The following is an 18,876-nucleotide window of genomic DNA, read 5'->3' as shown; positions in this document are numbered from 1 at the left end:
CTACTGGCTTAAAAATGTAGACTCAACATGTGTTTATGTAACAAAGACTCAGTACTGCCAGCCTCAGGTATTCAGAATTGAGGCCATCCAGACGCATGCTATTTTTTAAAAAAAGGTTATTTTTAAAAATTTGCTTTTTGTTTTTTTGAGCTTTGAGTGTACTTGAGCCACATTTTCCAGCTATGAACGGCTTTTCTTTTTAAAATTAAAACAGATTCTCATTTAGTCCCATGGCTCCAGGAGCTGGGGCTTTAAAACTCCAGCTATTGTGAGAGTGGGCATCTGTAAAGACTAACGTTCTAGCATCTTTTCTCTTTCAAGGGTGCCTGAGAAAGGAAAAGAGTGAATTTGTGCTCTTTTTTGCTTTCCTGTGTTGTACAAAGTAGGCCTAAATATATATTTTTCTCCAAATATTTTTCTTTGCTTCCCCTGCGTATTAAGGCTGTCAAATTTTGTCTTCCATTTTTTGTGGAGGGATTCAAATACGCATTGTGTGCTCTCCCAGGCCTTAATTGAAGGGTATGGGAGCTGAACCCTTAAAGAAAGTTTTTTTTCCCCCCTAAATGTTTCAGCTAATGTGGAAGGAACAAAAGCAAGCGAACAGCCAGAATAGTCATTTCTCTCAGTAGATCACATTTTATTTATTGTGAAGTCATAATCCTAGCAGTTCCCTAGTCATCCACAGAGTCAAAAGGAGACCATACCAAAAGTTCTAATGTAAAAAACCCACAGAGATTAAAAATATAGATTTTCTTACCTATCATAAAAAAACCCTCTGGAAAAACACAAAGAAACCCAATTTTGCTTTCTTTTACAGTGCACCTTTAATCCTTTTTCTGTAGATGGACTGTTCATGCTTTCATATGTGGTGTTCAAATATAAAGGTCAGGGCCACGCAGAAGGCGGCTTTAACTTCCAACATAATGCAGGACCTCTGACGTGGAAGACATTAATGTCTTTCAGGGAAATTGTTACAGCCAAATATATTTAGAATATGAAGGGGGGAAAAGGACCTTTCCCCTCTTGCTCACTACTGAATATTAGGGTATGACTATACTAGAAATGCTACAGCAGCACAGCTGCACTGCCGTAGTGTCGACACTTATTACAGCAACGATTGGAAGGGGTTCTTCTGTAGCTGTAGTAAATTCACCTCCCCGAGGGGCAGTAGCTAGGTTGATGGAAGAATTCTTCTGTCAACCGAGCAGTGTCCACAGCGGGACTTTGGACAGCTTAATTACATTGCACAGGATGTGAAATTTTTCACAGCCCTTAGCGATGTAGTTAAACTGATCTAGCTTTGCAGTGTAGACCAGCCCTAAGGCAGCAGAGGATGGCATCTAACTTGGACACAGCATTTCACAGTGGAATGCGTAGAAGAGACGCTAATGGGGGGAGGACAAGCGAGTGAGCTGTAGCTCATGAAAGCTCATGCTCAAATAAATTGGTTAGTCTCTAAGGTGCCACAAGTACTCCTTTTCTTTTTGCGAATACAGACTAACACGGCTGTTACTCTGAAACCTTTCTTTTGACAGTTTCATTAGATCTTACGGAGGAGGGAGAGAAGTAAGGCTTTGCCCTTTTATGTAAGACAGGGGACAGTCTTAAGAAGCCAAGCAGTACAAGGCCTGGTCTGTGCTTAAAAATTAGGTCAACCTAACTACGTTGCTCAGGGATGTGAAAAATGTTGCCCCCGAGTACTGTAGTTAGGTCAACCTACCTCCCAGTGTAGATGCAGCTAGGTGGATGGAAGCATTAACAATTCTTAATTAACAATTCACAATGCAGTCAGACACCCAGACTCTAACCTATACCTACAGAGCCTGGTAAAGGCATCTGATATTGCAGAACCAGAGCAACCCCAATTTGTGCTTTGGCTCTGAAAAAAACTAAGGGTTTTAACACCTGGGAAACAGGCAGTATTTAGGAATGCCTGCCCCTGGCCACACCCATCTCAACGGTGTGCTGGGAGTTTCAGGGGGTGGGGTGGGGCAAAGCTACCCTGATTCTGTACCTGTTGGCGCTCTTATACCAGGAATAAGTTCTAAGGGGCCTTACAGCTGCTTTGCTTTTGTCATTGTAAAGGGGCTGTAATGAATGCGTCCCATGGCATGGTAGGTGTGGAAGCGAAACCTCTCTCTGTCAGAAATGAAATGAGTCCCACACACAATACCAAAGAGTTTTGTTGAGCTCTTCCTGGCTCACTGACCATTGCTGGCTGGCTGTTTCTTTGTGCTCCCCACAGGTTGTCTTGTCTGATTCTGTGATTGTGAGCTCTTTGAGGCTGGGACTGTCTTTTTGCTCTATTTGTACAGCACCCAGCACAATGGAACACTAGTCTGTAACTGGGCTCAGTGGTGCTACAGCAATACCCATAACCACATCCAGTGCAACCACAGTATTTTTGCACTGGTACTGTAATGCAGGAACCACCAACATGCAGCATTACCACAGCAGGAATCCCTATTCCCATGTACAGCACTCTGCACAGTAGCATTAGGGCACAGTGGCAGTCAAGCATGCAATCCCCTGCTTTTGTTGCTACCTCAAGCCCTTTGCAACAAAGGCAGGAGACAGGTCCAGCACGAGAGAGAGAGAGAACTGCTCCATCCCAAAGGAAGCAGGAGAAATGGCCGAAGAGCCACATTCAGTGGCAAACCAAGGTTCTGATTCATAAGGTTCTGTCTCAATTTTCCTTATGTGACTGACCTGTGTAACTGGAATGAAAAAGCCTCAGACAAAAGAGTCACAGCCATCATGGCAGGGGCAGGGCAGTCTGGGTTTAGGTGCAAACGTAGGCCTGGTTTGACATAAGGAATTGGGCATGGATGAGGCCTCATTTCTTGGGAGATAGGACTCAAGAAGATATAGGGATCAGCAGGCTGGAAACAGAATGTCTGTACTAGCTAAGACAAGGGATACACCCACAGAAGCATTTACAATGGAGAAGATAAGAAAAGCTTGGAACATACAATGAGGTGAAGAGTAAGTCGTGCACAAACAGTGCGTGGACTGAGAACGCTGTAGAGGGATTGGTTCCTACAAGATGACCAAGCCAATCTCAAAATGTGTGATTAATACACAGCAGATACAATGTGACATGTAAATGTAAACGAAGGAAGAGGTTTGCTGTGTAACTTTGGATGTGTGGGTATGCCCTATATACCCACCCTACTTTGAGACTGATCAATTCAGCATAGCTTTGCTGGATGCCAAATAAAGGAACTTGAGTGAAGCAAGTGGAGTCAAATTGAGTCCTTGAGGAACCAAGTGGAAGAGGGTCTTGGGAGATCCCCAACAACAAATCAGCGTGACACTACCCTGTAGCCAGTAAGCTAAAGTGATGGTAGAAGTTTACCCTCTTACTGCTGGCTTGAGGTTCAGTTGTTTACCAGGATGTACCCTCTTACTCCCCCCCATGGCTGGCCTGAGGTGGAGCTCTTGGCAGAAGTGCTGTTACTACTGTGAGCGGTTGCCTTGGTTTCAATTAGATTGCTCACAGTAACAAGTTCATGGCCTGTGTAGTGCTTGCAGGATCTGGCCCAAATACTGCAACATTAATTTGGAGGGAGGAGACTAGTACGGTTCCTATCCCCAGGGACCTGTGTGAGAACTATCCTTACTTATTTTCATGAATGATTTGGAAGGAGTGAGCAGAATACAAATGAAATTGTATTAAAAATGCAAACATTTATGTCTTATTGTAGGATTGTATGTAATGTCCCTCGGGGGAGACATGAGTAATGTAAACCCTGGAAAATATTATGAGCTTCAAAGGTCTCTTTTAAACAATCTGGCAGACAAGAATCCTAGGAAATACACGGGAAGAGGGGAACACAGATTCCAACCCCTGGATCCAAACTTTTGATTCTACACCCTGAGGAGAAACCCACTGTCTACTGATTACTTGTTACCAGGGTTTCAGGATCAGAGACCCCACTTGTATAAAAGGGTGGGGCGGGGAGGGGAGAAGACTCTCACAGATTCATAAGGGTTCTAATTCTAAGCAAAAGGGGATATGAACTGCTAACCACAGAAAAACTCCTGTATGTGGTTTGAGGGACTGACTCCTACAAGAACCCTTGCTGGAGTTGGGGGTAAACTAATCAGCATGTGTGCAGGTTTTTATTTTAATAAGATTTCTGTTAATGCTTTCACCTTAAGAATAAATGGGCTTGCTTAGGAAAACCTGTGTGGGACCGTAAAACTTTAGCTAATTATGCTGTTTTAACTTCGGTTGAGAAAGCAAAGCAGACCTGCTTAAGCAGTTAGACATGCTGGGGAACTCAGTGTAGGCAGGGAACTGTGTAGCCCAGCAAACCCTGGTAAGAAGAGAGAGAGAGACCTAGGTCTCCATCCAAGAGAGGTAACAGCTGAGGAGCTGGGAGCCTAGAAGTGGGTGCCTTTCCTGAGCTACAAGGGGGAAAACCACATGTGCAGTTCCCCTGAGCTTTTACAGTTTTATGTGCAAGAAGAAAACAAAGGGAGATTAAATTTGGGAAAAATTTAGGAATTGGCCATGGCTGATGCATTTACAGTGTGTTATGGCTGCAAAAAAGTTCTGGGTTGCTTGTACAGATGCATTATTTCATGTCCCACTAGGACAGTTAGAAGCACCATAGCTCAAAGTCCCCACACCCTCACATGATGGCAGTACCTTTTCTGTTGCAGGGCCTTGAATATGGAATATGATCAAACAAGAGCTCAAAATGAATCCTGATGTCTCAAGATTTGGATAAAAAGTGGAGACCTGATAGGTGGATCCCTGCCTCAAGTGCTCTCCAGCAGGTCACAGCACAAGTGCACTTGCCTCAGTTTCCTCTCGGTCCAGTCATAAAGGGAATACAGTTGCTCAGTATCCAATCCAAAAAGCTCACTTTGAGGCATTCCTGTACATGTTCTGTAGTCCATAGAATCCTCATTATAAAGCCATTCTTCCAAAACCCCGAACTACAACAGGTACCATTACAGCAGTTTTTCATGCTCCCTCCCAGGCTGTCATTTCCAGTTCACCCTCCCAGGAGTCCATCCCCAGACTCTTTCCACCTTGTTCCAGGGCTCCACCCTCCAGGCCCTCTACCTGACAGCTCCCAGATTTGCTCACTTTCCCCGACTCTTCTCTGGTATCCCCAAGTCAGGTCTCCCACGAGCTAACTCCCCGCAGCATTTCACTCAGCCAGGCCTTGCCCGCCCTACCCGCCCCGAGTGACCGACCCTCCTTGCAGGACTAACCCCTTGTTCTGGTCTTTGTTGCCTGCAGGCCTGCTTCAAGTCAGCTTTGCAGTGTTCCACCCACCCACCCAGGCCTCCCCTCCGACCCATCCTCCAGCCTCGGCCCTTTTGCACTGGGCTCACCGCCTCCTTGCCAGGCTGGTTGTTCCTAGCCGACCCTGCCTGAGCGCTCACTCAGCAGGTGTTCGCCGGCTCCGGCCCGTCCTCACCCTCAGCCTTTTGCTTTTCCCCATGGTCCTCCGGCCCTCTCCTTTCCTCCCCAGGCAGCTCTCACCTGGCCCCTTCCCGGCTGGCTCCTGGGCCGCTGTCCCCGGTCCCGCTCTTCACATAGCCCCGGCCGGGCTCTGAGCCCTTCTACGCTACGGGCCCGCGCCCGGGCAGTCCCCGAGCAGGCCGGGGGCGGCCCCGGGGGCAGGCAGCGCCTTACCGGAGACAGAGGGCCGGGGCCCGGAGAAGGAAGCGACCCGGGCCCTGGACCTCGTTGGAGCCGGCGCCCCGCCCCTGCGCGAGCGGAGATCCAGCCGCGGGGCCCGGGGAGCCAGGCCCGGGCGGGGCGGGGCGGGGCGGCCGGCCCCCCGCGGTCCTGGGGCGGGCTGCGAACGGGGCGCCCGCGGGAGGCCGCAGCCGCCCTGCCCCGGCCCGGCCCGGCCCGGCCCCCGTCCCCGTCCCCGTCCCCGGCGCAGCCTCCGTCCCCGGCGCAGCCTCTTCCTCGCGCCCACAAGGCCCCGAAGGCTACGGCAGAGCGGAGGCGAGGCAGCCACGCCCCGGAAAGAGCCGTTCACGCGACTCTCCCGAGGCAGCCCCTGGGAGGCCCCCGCGTCACGATAAATGAACCAATCCGATGGGCCCGCCGCCGCCGTCACCGCGCAGAACAACAGGCTCCGCCTCGCGCCCGCGCGCTAACGGGACGGAGGTCTTCCGTTGACGCCACGCGCGGCGTGCCTGTGTCACCCCGTGCGGGACTTTCCCTGCCGGGAGCCAGCCAATGGGGCGGCGCGGGGCGGCGGACCAATGGGCAGGCGCGTCTCAGCGGCGGGTGGGAGCGAGGCTGGCGGCGCTGGCGAGCCGGGGGCCGCAGCCGCCGAGGGAGGACGGAGCTTGGCGGGCCATGGAGCGCAGGGCGAGGAGGCGCCGCCGCGACAGCCGCAGCCCCGAGCACTAGAGCCGGCCGCCACCGCCGGGTCCCGACCGAGCAGCCGCTCCCAGCCGCCTGCGCTTCCCCGCGCCGGGGCCGCCGCCGCCGCCGCCGCCGGGCGGGTCCCGAGCCCCCTTCCCCGCCCGCCGCCTCCCCTATGCGGCGGGGCTGGAGGAGCCGGAGGCCTCGCTCGCCCGGGAGGCTGCAGCCGGGGGACGGCGTGTGAGGAGGGGCCGAGCCCTGCGCGCCCAGCGCCGACCTGGGGTGAGGAGCGGGGCGAGCTGGGGGAGGCGAGTGGGGTTCGAGGTCGGGGAGCAGCGCGGGGTAGGAGAGAAGGGCCTCGGGGCGGGGAGCAGTGGGAGTCCCGTAGGGGGTGCGGGGGGGAGGGGGCGCGTGCCTGGGGGGGCAGGGGGTGCGTGCGGGGGGGGGGGGACAGTCCCGTCGGGGGGGAGGGGGTGCGTGCGGGGGGGGCAGTCCCGTCGGGGGGGAGGGGGTGCGTGCGGGGGGGGCAGTCCCGTCGGGGGGGAGGGGGTGCGTGCGGGGGGGGCAGTCCCGTAGGGGGGGAGGGGGTGCGTGCGGGGGGGGCAGTCCCGTAGGGGGTGCGGGGGGGAGGGGGTGCGTGCCTGGGGGGGCAGCCCCTCGGTGCGGGGGGGAGGGGGCGCGTGCGGGGGGAGGGGGGGAAGGACAGCCGTGCGGGGGGGGGAGGGGCAGCCCCTCGGTGGGGGGGAGGGGCAGTAGCACTTGCTAGAAGAAACAATATGAAAAGTTGTCTGAAATGGTAATTTCCGTTTCCCATTTCATCATCCCTGGGTAGGCGTTAGCTCTGTTCGTGCAGAGGGGGAAGCTGATCTGCTTGAAGCCAGCAAGGCTCGTTGATCTGCATTTATTTTTTTCCTGTTTAATCTCTAAATTGCTCAGTATTTTTCTCCTTGGAAAAGCTTTTGTGCACTGGTGGAAGGGGTTGCACTCCAGCCTTGCCCCTTAGCAAAAAACAGCTGCACTTTGCCAGTCTAGAATTTACACCCCCCTTAGTTCACGAGATTGATTGCATGTTTATAAAGGCAAATCATGTCTCTTCCCCCTCCAAGAAGCCTGGAGGAGCTGAGCCCTGCAATGCCCTCTGCCCTTTTCCAGAGAGAGCAGCTGTCTTGTGAGGGTGGGGGTGTGTGTGGATTGAAAATCAGCCTGTTCATTGAGACACAAGAGCTGGTGTGTTTACAGATTGGCTTCTACACTAAGGTTGTAGATCTGTTTTGATATCTAGTTGCAGGAAAGGGCTCCCCTCCCTCCCCCTTTCTGTGGTTTTGTACACAAAGTGCTCACTTACTACCAGGAACCTGGCCCTATAGACAGTGAAAACAAATCCCAAACAGTATCCTTAAAGCAAAATTAATCTTCTGAGATGACTCCAGAAACTGGGCTAGTTTTGTCAGTTGGACAAGGATGTTAAAGGGACAATGTCAACTTGAAAATCATATTTATTTGACTATTTATTTGACTATTTAGTAACTGCTATAATTACTTGAAACTTCTGACTGAAGGAAGGTTGTTAATTACATGTTTTTCTGTGCTGTTTAATCAGTTTGACACACTTTTGTATATAGTCACATTCACTGTTTCCCATGTTCTTCCTTTTCTGGAAAGAAAGAAAGGAAAAAACAAAACCTTAGAAAGCAACCCGTGTGCATTTTAAAAAGCTTTTTAAATGTGTCATGTTGTTTAAAGTGTGTTCTATCAGGAACTAGATTTTTTTGTCATTAGTTAATAAGAATAAGTTGATTCTGTCCCTTTCAAGTGGTAGAGGAGTCCCCAAATAAAAGGTGTACAGTGCGACACTTTTGAATGGTAACAGTGGGTTACAGTATAAATGCATAATTATTACAGAGAAAGTGAAATATGATCCATATTTGACTCCCTCTCCATGTCTGAATAGAGAAATTCTTAAGCATATTGTTTGATATGCTAATGAAACATCAGTGCTGAAGTGGTATGACCTGTTTTGTTCTTTGGGAAGGGTTCAGTTAGTGGCAGATCTTTCTATAGAGCAATCTGTATTTTTGTGTGGGAGGTTCTGTGGAACTCTATCTATTTGGGGCCACACAGATACTGATTACTCTTAGTAGTGAGTATTGGAGGAGGCCTAGGAATTTAGATACTACCTTCCTTGGCATGTTGGTTACTCTGTAGGTGTTTTGTGTTCTATGATTCGTTCAAGTGCTTTTGTTCTAGTGTGAAGCTGTTTCTTTAAATCTAAATGGTTGGTCCCATCTCCATCTTCTTATCTAAATGTGATCCAAATGATTAACTGAATTTTTCCTGTCTCCAAGGGGAGTTGTTTTTGGTAGCAGTGAAGTTAGAAATGTCCAGTTGTGAATCTCAAACTCGATATTCGTATACTTTTATTTTCCACTTATGCACCTCTTTCTAGTCTCATAATATTGTAATGTCTTTTATTTTTACTTTGACAAGTTGTCCCTATGTTGGTTTTGTGGGTGGGAGCATTGGTGAGAAGGAAATACAAATTTGCATTGATGTTATGGTGTTGGTTTTTTTGCATGTGTGACAGAGTACCTGTTTAGATTATACCTTTCAGTTTTAGAAGCAGCTTTGTATAATTTGAAAATGGATGAAAGGTAGCTGCTTAGAACATAAGTAGAATATAAAATAAAGTGGACAAAGTCTTGTATAGTTTCCCTCCTTTTGAGAGTTTTGTCGTGCACCCTTATGCTGTTCAGTAGAGCAGGCAAGTGTGTTTCTCTAGGGTCAGTGTAGACTAGTCACGTTGATCATACTGCACCAACGTTTGCTCCCTCGGTAAACGAGATGGATTACTTACTATATGTGGTGGTTATTTTAACTGTGTAATTACACACAGAATAAAAAATGGCATTTTGTTCTGTAAATATATTGGAAAGAAGGGTACTAAGATGGATACTTTTTTTTTGCGTTTAGTCCATTTTGTTTCCTTTAAGGCTTGGCAGTGTCATGTTTTTCAGATTTAGGCTTAAAATTTTTTGTCTGACTTTGTATCATAAAAAGCAGACCAATAGTTTACATACGTAAGCATCGTAACAGGATAATTTGAGACTCCTAGGTCTTACTGACCACCCAACTACATTTTGACGTCTACAACGATGAATGTTATAGGACTTCTTTAGAGCCACTGAATAATGGAGGTAAATTAGAAAAAACTGCATTTTCAGCATTACTGTAAAGTGAAGAATCTGCACTATTTAAAAACTGCTTACACCATATGTATATTCTCATGGGTTCGAAAATAAATTTTTTTAGGGATGGGGCATTCCTCTAATTCTGGAGGTTCAATAAAAATTGAAGTTCTAATTACTATGGAAAAATTTTTCAAAGGAGACAAAAGTTGAAGGACAATCTGGCTCCAGGAGTGTATTTTTTATAACATTCCCAGGTGACAGTTTTCTGTTGTTTTCCCTCTCTCTTTCCTGTGTGGACTAGTTGAATTTCAGGTATTCCATGATGGACTGCAATATAGATTATAACTGTCCCTTTGGTACTGAAATACTATGGTAGTGGATTGCTTTGCAGATGCCTCACGGATACCAATAGATCCCACAACAGCAAATCCAATATGTTTGGAAATAGTTAGATCGGGGTGGGCAAATTTTTTGGGCCGAGGGCCACATCTGGGTGGGGAAATTGTATGCAGGGTTGGGGCAGGGGGTTGGGGTGTGGGATGGGGTGCAGTGTGCAGGAACAGGCTCAGGGCAGGGGATTGGGACAGAGGAGGGGTGCATTGTGCAGGTGGAGGCTCAGGGCAGGGGTGCAGGAGGGGTGTGGACTGTGGGAGGGAGCTCAGGGCAGGGGGTTGGGGTGTGACGGGGCTCAGGGCAGGGAGTTGGGGTGTGGGGTGCAGGAGAAGTTCGGGCTCCGGCCCAACGCTGTTTACCTAAAGTGGCTTCGGGGTGGTAGCGGCGCGCACCGGGGCCAGAGCAGGCTCCCTGCATGCCTGCCCTGGCCCCATGCCGTACTGTTCTGGGAAGCGGCCAGAATTATGTCCCTGCGTGGCTCTGGGGGAGGGTACAGGGCACAGGGCTCCGCGTGCTGCCCTTACCAGGCCTCCAGGTACCTCCCCCAAAGCTCCCATTGGCTGCGGTTCCCCGTTCCTGGCCAGTGGGAGTTGCGGGGGGGGGGGCGGTGCCTGGAGGCAAGGGCAATGCACAGAGCCCTCTGCCCCCACCCACCAGGCCCCAGGTATGTGGTGCCGGCTGCTTCTGAGAGTGGCGCAGGGCTTGTGACACCACGGGGGGCAATCCTGTGGGCTGGATCCAAAGCCCTGAGGGGCCGGATCCAGCCCGCGGGCCGTAGTTTGCCCACCCCTGAGTTAGATGGTAGTTATTCTAATGGTATATTCATTGGCTGCTTTTTTTCTTCATTTTATTTAGCTGGTGAGAATGCAGTAAAGGCAGCTTGTCTGTTGTCATGCTAACATGTATGAGCATTACAGCTATTACACCTGTTAAATGAGATTAAGGAGAGAGATTCCTTTTCTCCTTAGTTAAGGTTGAGATTAGTGTTTTATTATAAACTTTAATTGTACTTAATTTAAACCAATTTGTTTGAAATTTTGCAGGGACGAATACATATGCTGCTTTTAAATATGTTCTTTTGCAACTAGACTGAGCATGGGCATGTAGTTTCTGTATCTGGGGCTACAACATACCTCTTAAGGTCTGAGCCAAGTATTATATAACTTATGTGCCATGGGTGCAGGGTAGTGAGAAATCATATGGACTCGAATTACTTGATGTCACAGGCACACAGTACACAAAGTGGATTTATACAGCCATGGGCTTATTAAAGCCTCCTTAATCAAAATGTCTCTATTTTACATTGTAATATGCAGTGGGTTATGAGGATGGAAAGTTGTTAATACTTGAGGTCAGAGTTAATGCTGTTTGACTTTAACAGCACCTTGAATTTTCAGACTTTTATAATGTTGAGAAAATTACAGCGTTTTCAAGTACCTTCCCTTATGTAATTAAGATAGTTGTAATCTTAATTTCAGGTTATTGAAGCCTATTGTTAGATAATATATCAGTTCATCCTTACTATTCACTTGTGACCCAGTTGTGAGTGGTGTCCACCTGTAATAAATACAATTAATCTTTACAAACTTACAAAACAAACAAAGTCACTTAAATGCTAATAGAAGAGGAAAACCTGTCCAAAACCATTCTCTGGTGAAAAAGGCAAGCAGCATTACTTCAGTTTGTGAAACTTCCACCGCCTGAGTGAGCTATCTCCAAATCTGCTTTAGTTTTTATCCTGCAAGTAGGATGCCAATCCCATAAAAGATCCATACCACTTGACTGATGAGAGACTGCTGCTTCATTTATTTGAGCAAAATATTTTTTAAAGATGGTGTTAAGTTCTGTGGCTCCAAGAGTAACAGTCCTCACACACAAAAGATCTTGCTTTGATCTGATGGCTTTCAAGATTCATTTCCCATCATTGAGATCCATTAAGACTGTTAGTGGCATCTTCAAACTCTTTTTTTCTTTACATGAGTCCTTAGGATGCTTGTCTGTGTTTGAGTTCTTTTTAATAACTAAAATGAGTAATTTGGGAATGAGAGAGAAAATTCAGTCAGTATTATCAGAAGCTTCTGTTACCAAGAATCCCACTGTTTACTCTTATTTCCTGCCTCTTCTATTCTTTGAGGCTTCCTAGAGATTTTAGGCAAGCTATCCAATAGTCTCAGATGTGGGGATGGTTGAACACTTACATATACTTTAGCTAATCTGAGAGAGAGTGACAGGTGAGGCCATGGGGCTTGCTAACCATTGGTGGAAATGGTGAACCTCATAAGTAACTAGACCAGACTCTTCCGTTTACCATACTCCTACAGGTTTTCCATATTGGGCTCAGTTTGTGACACTATTTTGCTTTGTCATGTGCCCGTCCAAATTTTTAAAACACAAGTTGCTGATATTCTTTCTAATGAGGTTAGCGAGTTGATGTGTTGAATTTTTAAGGTGCAATGACCCTTTGAGCTCCTATAAGGCAGTGGTTCTCAAAGCCGGTCCGCCGCTTGTTCAGGGAAAGCCCCTGGCGCGCCGGACCGGTTTGTTTACCTGCCGCGTCCGCAGGTTCGGCCGATCACGGCTCCCACTGGCCACTGTTCGCCGCTCCAGGCCAATGGGGGCTGCGGGAAGCGGCAGCCAGCATGTCCCTTGGCCTGCGCAACTTCCCGCAGCCCCCATTGGCCTGGAGCGGCGAACAGTGGCCAGTGGGAGCCGTGATCGGCCGAACCTGCGGACGCGGCAGGTAAACAAACCGGTCCGGCGCGCCAGGGGCTTTCCCTGAACAAGCGGCGGACCGGCTTTGAGAACCACTACTATAAGGAGCTCTGTTGTCCTGCACCATAGGGTGAAATAGATTGGGAAGAACCATGCAGTATATGCTATCAGTTGAGAAGGCCTCTGGCCTCATTCAGTCACTGTATTCCCTCTCTGTTCTTGCTGCTACAGTTGGTTCACAAGCTCTTATGAATAGGAAACACTGGCTTAGGTTTTTGTTGATCCTCCGAGCTTTGATGATACGAATGTACAAACTCTCAGCAGGTTTCAGATCTCTCCTTAGAGAAATGGATCCATTTCTGCTTAGTCCTCATCTTTCCTTATAAGTTCATGTGAATAAGTCTTTAATTGTTCCAGTCAGTGGATTAACAAGAGTGAGAAGAGGCCAAAAATGCAATGAGTTCAGGTTTAGAATTTAGCAGATGCTACCCCACGTAAATGAAGTGTGCAATAGCCCTTTATACCATGGGTGAGTAAGGGCTCAGAGTGAATTAGCGCTTGTAGCTAGAAGAAAGTGTTGGTTATTTTCTAGGTCAGGGTTGAAGTCACTGTCAGGGTGGTGATGTGAAGCATATTACTGTCTGCATTGTCCCTGCCATATGGATAAATGTAAGACTTATGTTTGCTGTACTGCCCTTGGCATTCATGCACTGAATTATTTATCCTCCAGAAATCTATAGGCAGTCTTTCCCCTTATTTTAAGGAAGCCAAACTGTATATGTTCAGTATTTTAAAATAAGATCTCCTCTTCATATAAAATCAGTAGTTTGCCTATCTTTAAATGTAATACTATTTGGTTTACTAAAATAATGCAATATTTTATGAAAACATTGAAAAACACTAAATGAATTCTGCCTTTCAACTTCCTTGAGATCAGGCCTGTGCAAGGCTGCTGCTTTTTTATATTGGTTAAAAAAAGTTTTCTACTAACTGTGGCCTTGGAAGGAGAGTGGGGATTATAAATGGAAGTTATCCCGATATGGAGTGGAGGAAACTGACCTTTTCACCAGGATTGACAATTTCCCGGGAAAAATTAGTTTAGGATAGGGCACTGGTAAATACTGGTTTAAACCCCATTGAAACTGGGGAGAATAAAATGATTATTAGAATATCCTGATGAAAATTACTGAAAAATATTTAGCAATTTGTTAATAGTTTTGTAGTATATAAAATATGTATATAATATTGAAGTGAGTCATTGCACACACAACTTGCTTGAGAAAATACGAAACCAAATGTATACAGACGTTGATCTTTTTTCAGAGGAGCAGCCGTGTTAGTCTGTATCCGCAAAAAGAAAAGGAGGACTTGCACTCTAAGGTGCCACAAGTCCTTTTTTTTTTTTTTTAATACAGACATTGATGTTCAGTATTATATTGCATATATTAGTATTATGCCTACTGCTATTTTACTTATTTGTACAACCCTAAATTAATTTCCAAATCTACTGCCTCATATAACCACAATTTGAATATGTGATTAGAACTAAGTGTAATGTGGTGTGCAGTAATGAAGCAGTTTTTAAAATAAAAACCATGATTTTACCTGATAAAACCCACTTCTGGTAAATACCTACCATCCATGGTTTTCTTCCTACCTGCTTAGGAATGCTTCTCTTTCCATTTAGATTGCCTTTGACTTGCTCCATGAATAGGAAGTGTTAAGGTGATTCTTGTTTGTGGCAATTTTCAGACTTTGGACCCATGGTGTTCTCTTCTATAGGGAGCTGCCATGGGACATTTAAGTGCATCTAGCTAATGAAAACAAGAACTTTGAAGATGTGCTAGAGAAGCTGGTTCCCACATTTTTTATAGTGTTGACTGACTTTTTCCAGTATAATCATATTTAGAATAAATCTAAAATAGTTTTTCATTTAGAGCTGCATGAAGCTGTAAAAACTTTATCATTAATCATAAGTGCTTTCTGGATTAGTCTTAAATGGAGTACTTACTAGGTCTGAGGCAGAGGTGAAGAGATCATTACCCTTTTAAGAAATTAACCACAGGTAGCAAATTGTCCCTAAATGCAATTTGACATCCTATGTAACAGGAGATTGAAAAGTTAGTAGTTTTGAAAATATTTTGTGTTGCTTCAATAAATTACACTGGAATTTATGAACAGAGTACAAATGTTCAGAAAATATTGATTCTCCACTGTACATTTTTTGAATAATTTTTTACTGATGAAATTATGAAATCAGGTGTGTGGGAACTTGCATTATTGAATATAAGATGTTTACATGCAGCTCTGGGTGCCTTCGTGGTTGTTTAAAATAACAAATTATACAGGAATAATTTCCAAGTAGCATAATGAGCCCTCACATAAAGGGCAATTAACTGGTCAGTTCAAAGCAACAAAAAACCCTCTCTCACTTAACGCCCTAATGCCCACACGTAGGCTTGGTCTACATGCACAAGTTTCACCAGTGCAACTTCTGGGTAGACATGCCCCCAAATGCTAGCAATAGATGGTTTTTACAGTATGCCATAAAGGTAAACTGATTCAGACTTTTTTTAGGTTAAGATAGAAGCAAGTTAGAGCCAAAGAGCCCTTCTGGAGAATATCCTATCAACAGCTTGCTTGCCTTGTACACCAAGGGGATGACAGCTGTGGTGTGAGGGCTGACTGCAGCTGTGGCAATATATTGAGAGAAATGGTCTCTCAAGTATACTTTACAGGGTCCAATCTAGTACCTATCTCCACATGCAAACCAATAGATGGTCAATGCAGATTGTGGAATGCTGGTGTAGTCATAAAAAGATGCACTGCTTACTAAGCAGACTGCTGCATTCTGCTCCTACTTCAGTTTTCCAAGGGACTACAGTTGTAGCCTTGTGTAGAGATCATTGCTGTGAAGACAAATGTGTGGATAAGAGTAGCAAGGTCTGTGTCTCAGAGGAAAAGATTGTTGCTTACTGGGCGGGTGCAGATGGGAAGATCATCCTGGTCACTGCTGTATTAAGGCAGTCTAAAAACAACCCAAGTAACCTGGGTTGCCAAACACCATTACCGTGTTACATCTGCAGTATTCTTTGGCGACTTCTCACAACCCACAATCGCCTCATTTTTTTTCTGGATTGAACTTCAGTCAGCTTGCCCCCATCCATACTCCATCTCAGCTAGACATTGACAAAGGTGCTTAACCATATTGTCTGGGTTGCATAAGGCAGACATAATGCAGGGTGACTTTGCATACTGTCATGTCTCTAACCTTGATAACAGCTCCGTATACATCTTGAATAAGAACATTTAGGGGTGGTAGAGTGGTTGTCCACAGCTATCCATTTTTATCAGAGAAAAGAACAAAGTCTCAAGAACAGCCCCATCTGCTCCTGCTAGGGCAGGGGTAGGCAACTTGTGGCACGCAAGCTGATTTTCAGTGGTACTCACGCTGCCCGGGTCCTGGCCACCGGTCCGGGGGGGGCTCTGCATTTTAATTTAATTTTAAGTGAAGTTTCTTAAACATTTGAAAAACCTTATTTACTTTACATTGAACAATAGTTTAGTTATATATTATAGACTTCTAGAAAGAGACCTTCTAAAAACGTTAAAATGTATTACTGGGATGCAAAACCTTAAATTAGCATGAATAAATGCTATAAATAATAAAATGAATAAATGAAGACTCGGCACACCACCGACTGTTGTGCTAGGGTCTTGAGGCCAGCGAATAACACCTCTTGATCAATTCCATGAGACAGCTGATGGGTGTAATAGAGACTTAGTGCTTGTTTACACCGGCACTTTACAGCGCGGCAACTTTCTCACTCGGGTGTGAAAAACCACCCCCCGAGCGCTGCAAGTGGCCACGCTGTAAAGCGCCGGTGTAGACAGTGCACCAGTGCTGGAAGCCACATGCCCCTCGTGGAGGTGGGTTTTTTAGAGTGCTGGGAGACTGTCTCTCAGCTCTCTGCCACAACTGCACAAGCCACGTTAAAGCACTGTAACAGTGCCAGTGTAGACAAGCCCTTAGTCTTGATCTTCACCCGTCGCTAGACGTGATCATTGACCAATGCAGTTTCTGTGCCACACCCAGTTCTCCAATCAGAATGACAAGGGGCAAGGAGATCTGATGCATTTAGATACTGAGAGTTGGCTTACCACCTCCATTTCAGTAATGTGACACAGAAATGTAAAGCTGAATTAACAGATTCAGAGATTTTAAGAGATATTTAAGAGAAGGGACCAATCATTAATTACCTTCTGTGATGCTCTGTACCTTGGGGGAACACCCAGCATCCCCATGTTCATCCTTATATGATTGTGTGGTATCCAATGCAAAGTTTGTCATGTCGGGTGTCTTCGGAAGGCTCATGATGCATTGAGCATTGTTATAGTAATGTTATAGGTTGTAATTTCATGTATATAGTTATGAGGCTGAAAATGTGCCCTCATGGCTTAAAACAAGACCTGGCAAAACTTTCCAGAAGCAGAGGGGCAGTTCACACTTCATCAGGGCATGTATGGGACAAACCCAGCCCAGCCTTCCAGGAACAAAGGACGCTGGCCTAGGCAGCAACAAAGGATCTGTTGGACTCTTGAGTGAATCACCCCCTTTCCCTTGGTCAGTTTGGTACTATGATGAGGTAATGCTCACCTGACTCTGAAAGGGGTGAGGGGCAAAGCCAAGAGGGAAGAAAGAATGTGATAAAAGGGAGAGATGTTTGCTATGCTTGCTCTCTTCTTCCACCTCCAACTACAGAAGTGGTTCTCAAACTTTTGTACTGGTGGCCACTTTTGCATAGCAAGCCTCTGAGTATGACCCCCTTATAAATTAAAAACACTTTTTAATATATTTAACACCATTATAAATGCTGGCGGCAAAGCGGGGTTTGGGGTGGAGGCTGACAGCTTGCGACCTCCCATGTAATAATCGTGCGGCCCCTTGAGGGGTCCCGACCTCCAGACTGAGAACCCCTGATCTACAGACATCACCACCAGGTGACTGAAGCACTGATCAAAGGGGAGTCCCTGGCTGAAGGGCAACCAGCCAGCCTGTGATGAGAAGCATCTAAGTTTGTAAGAGCACTGAAAGTGTTAAGATCAGCTTAGAATGCGTTTTGCTTTTATTTCATTTAACCAAATCCAACTTGTGCTTTGACTTATAATAATTTAAAATCTATCTTTTGTAGTTAATAAATTTGTTTGTTCTACCTGAAGCAGTGTGTTTTGTTGGAAGCGTGTCAGAGACTCCCCTTGGGATAACAAGCCTGGTACATAACAATTTCTCTGTTAAATTGACAAACTCATATAAGCTTGCAGCGTCCAGCGGGCATATCTGGACACTGCAAGACGGAGGTTCCTAGGGTTGTGTCTGGGAACAGAGATATTGGCTAGTGTCATTCGGTTGCACAATCCAAGCAGCAGCTGGCCAAGAGTGCTCACTCACATAGCTGGGAGCAGCTTACATGCTAGAGGCCGTGTGTGAACAACCCAGGAGTGGGTGTTCTCACAGCAGAGCAGGGTAAAGCTGGCTTCCAGAGTTGAGGACTGGAGTGACCTAGCAGATCACTGGTCCAGACAACATTAGGGGAACGTCACACCCTCCCTGTTAGAAATGTGCATCTTATTTCTGGTCTGAGGTTGTCTAGCTTCAGCTTCCAGCCTTTGGATTTTGTCATGCCTTTTTCTGCTAGAATAAGGAGATGTTATATTTGAAATCTCTTTCTAATGTAGGTACTTGCAGACTGTGATCAAGTTGCCTCTTAATCTTTTCTTGGATAAACCAAATAGTTTGACCTCCTTAGATGTCTCCCTATAAGGCATGTTTTGAAAACCTGGAATCATTCTTTTGTAGCACTTTTCTGAACCCTTTCCAGTTTGTTAATACTGGACAATAACTGGCCAGATCATTATTCTACGATGGTTTCATGAGCAAAGGCTGTAGCAATCTTTTTTTCAAAGTGAATAGGCATTCTGTCCATCCCGAGAGGTTTTAAAAATATCCACTGATAACAGACCCAGTGTTTTCCAACTTGCCGTCACCATCTAGGAAAGACGTAGATACAAAGCTCAGCTTGTGGCATGAATTTTTCTTAACACCTCCCTTGCTTCTGCAAGCTGACACTGGCCAAAACTCAGAAGGTTTAGTATTTACATTTACCTCACTGCAGAATATTCCTGTGTCCCACAGGTGCAGATGGCTTGCATTGAATCTGAATAATTGTTTGCTTT

The 18,876-nt window shown here is 46.2% G+C and overlaps 1 protein-coding gene across 4 annotated transcripts in view; it reads left to right on the top strand.

Moving 5' to 3' along the window:
* The first annotated feature begins 6,301 nt into the window (after positions 1-6,301).
* The window catches only part of ANKRD11 (ankyrin repeat domain containing 11), a 233,609-nt gene continuing 221,034 nt past the window's right edge, over positions 6,302-18,876 (top strand). For all 4 annotated transcript variants that reach the window (XR_007352352.2, XM_048817184.2, XM_048817183.2 and 1 more), the window contains exon 1: positions 6,302-6,631. The gene's annotated coding sequence lies outside the window, so the exon portion shown is untranslated. The remainder of the gene's footprint in view (positions 6,632-18,876) is intronic.

The sequence above is a fragment of the Caretta caretta genome, chromosome 12 (genome assembly GCF_965140235.1).
Source record: "Caretta caretta isolate rCarCar2 chromosome 12, rCarCar1.hap1, whole genome shotgun sequence".
Taxonomy (NCBI): Eukaryota; Metazoa; Chordata; order Testudines; family Cheloniidae; genus Caretta; species Caretta caretta.
This window is presented reverse-complemented; position numbering and strand designations above follow the sequence as displayed.